The following is a 2,198-nucleotide window of genomic DNA, read 5'->3' on the forward strand; positions in this document are numbered from 1 at the left end:
TAGGGTTCACTTCCTCTGCCATGCTGTCCAAAGGTGCATAGTTCACAGGAGGTGTCACAGTTCTTCTTGGTTGTTGGGATAGGTGGGCAGCTTTCTTCTGATTACTTGCTGTTTCAGGGCCAGGTGTTCCTTCTGTTGAACCCCTAGCAGGTGTAGTGGTGGTTATGTACATTGTTTTGTGGTCTGTTGCAATGTTGGTGCCAAGTCTTCCACCTATTAAACACTGAGATGCAGCAGCAAGCTTTTTTTCAGTCCTGTAGTCTGTTGCTGCTGGGTAAACTTGGGTGTGAGTCGATTGTAAGTGTTCCTTGGGTTCACTCAGGCCACCATAATAATAATAATAATAATAATAATAATAATAATAATGAACATTATCAGTATAGCATATTTCATGGCATAAAACGGAGCTCAAAGTGCTTGACAAAAACTGCACATTAAAAGATATAAATGATTTATCAGATAACAGGGTAAAAAATAAAAGCATGAAATATGATCAAACTATGATAAGGGAAGAGAAATAAAATATAGAAGTGAGATGAAGTAAAAACACAAAATAACAGGTTACAGACAAATAAATAGGGTAATAATGAAATGCAACACCACATAAAACATTAAGATGGAAATATGATCAGATAAGAGCGATAAGCAATAAAAAAACATCATTCAGTGAGCGAACTGCATTAAAATTAGAATTCATGAAAAGTCTACTCAGAACTGAGAACGCCATGTTGTTGTTTTTTTAACAACAGTCTAATATAAGGTTGCCCATGGCCAGTGAGAAAGCACTGATGTGTCCCGCAGGGGATTGCCTGAAATAGGATACCCCCCTGCTTCCTCCCTCCCCCTTAAGTAGTGGATGAAAGCAATTACTGACTGTCACAGTATAATATTGACATGTGACAGTATAATATTGACATGACAAGTGTTGAAGGTGATAGATATGAGATTCATACCTTCAGGCCAGTAGGTGTCGCACTCATACTTGATTGCTCGCGCTCCACTTTTCAGTTGTACTGGTTGCCAGGTTGGCACAGAGTTCTACCTTAGGTTTAATCACAATTTTGAAGAAAAAGCTGTACATATTACCTTTAAGCAATAAGGATGTACGATTTCAAGTAAACATGTTGAGCAATGAATCCATCATTTGTCTATTAAAGAACTATTGGCAAAATTAATTTATACCAACTAAACAAGTCAAACTATAGAAATGCTAATAGCTTCATGGAAACTGTAGTAGGTTGGTAGCACACATACAGTCACATTATCAACATGTTTGACATATACATGATCAAGCAAGGTACCTTTCTCTGTTGTTGCATTTTGTACACATTGTAGGTAGTTGTGTTGCTGCATCATACTTACAATGGTAGATGATGTCAATATGTCTTCATTGAAATCTCCCATAATTATCTTACCTCCAGGATATCTGTCCAAAGTATTAATGAGTTTTGTTAAGTGTTGACAAAAGATAGCTATTGAATATGAATTTGGTCTGTACAAGACAGCAGCTGTCAGGTTAAACTGTGGAACCTCAAACATCAAACACTCTAAATTACAGGTTTCTGGATTCCAGGCATTGATGGTCTGATCAAGGCTACAATACATTCCAACTCCACCTCTTGCTTGTTGTTTTAATTTGGTTAGCACTGGATGGCTGTCATCATAACAATTTGATCTTGGATTGTGTTGAAATGCAAAACCTGACAGATGTGGCTCATTGTGGGGATCAACAGACGTTAGCCATGTTTCTGTTAAACAAATGCAATCAGCATTCATAAAGAATGGATGTGCTTGTACATCTTTAAAGTGTGCTTTAAGACTCTGGACATTGTGTAGAACCATTGTAAATGAACTGTCTTTAGTGGAACTCAGTTGGGGCACAAGAAACTCAGGCATGTTTTGTATGGCCTCTTCAATTCTCTCATTACAATATATTGCTGAATCCTTAAAGTTTTCAATAATAAGGCCACTGAGTGTCCGCACACGACTTAGAGCAACATATGCTTGTCCTGCTGCAAATATGTTTTTCAGTGAAACAACAGCATGGTCAACGGTCAAACCTTGTACTTTGTGAACTGTACATGCCCATGCTAATTTCAGAGGAAATTGGCGTCTTATTCCACCACTGTTTGTCACGTGATCTTCTTGTGGTTCAATTATTGTTGCACTCTGAGAGATGTTTTGTCGGGTCTTTGATC

The sequence above is a fragment of the Borostomias antarcticus genome (assembly GCF_949987555.1).
Source record: "Borostomias antarcticus genome assembly, contig: scaffold_83, whole genome shotgun sequence".
Lineage (NCBI taxonomy): Eukaryota > Metazoa > Chordata > Actinopteri > Stomiiformes > Stomiidae > Borostomias > Borostomias antarcticus.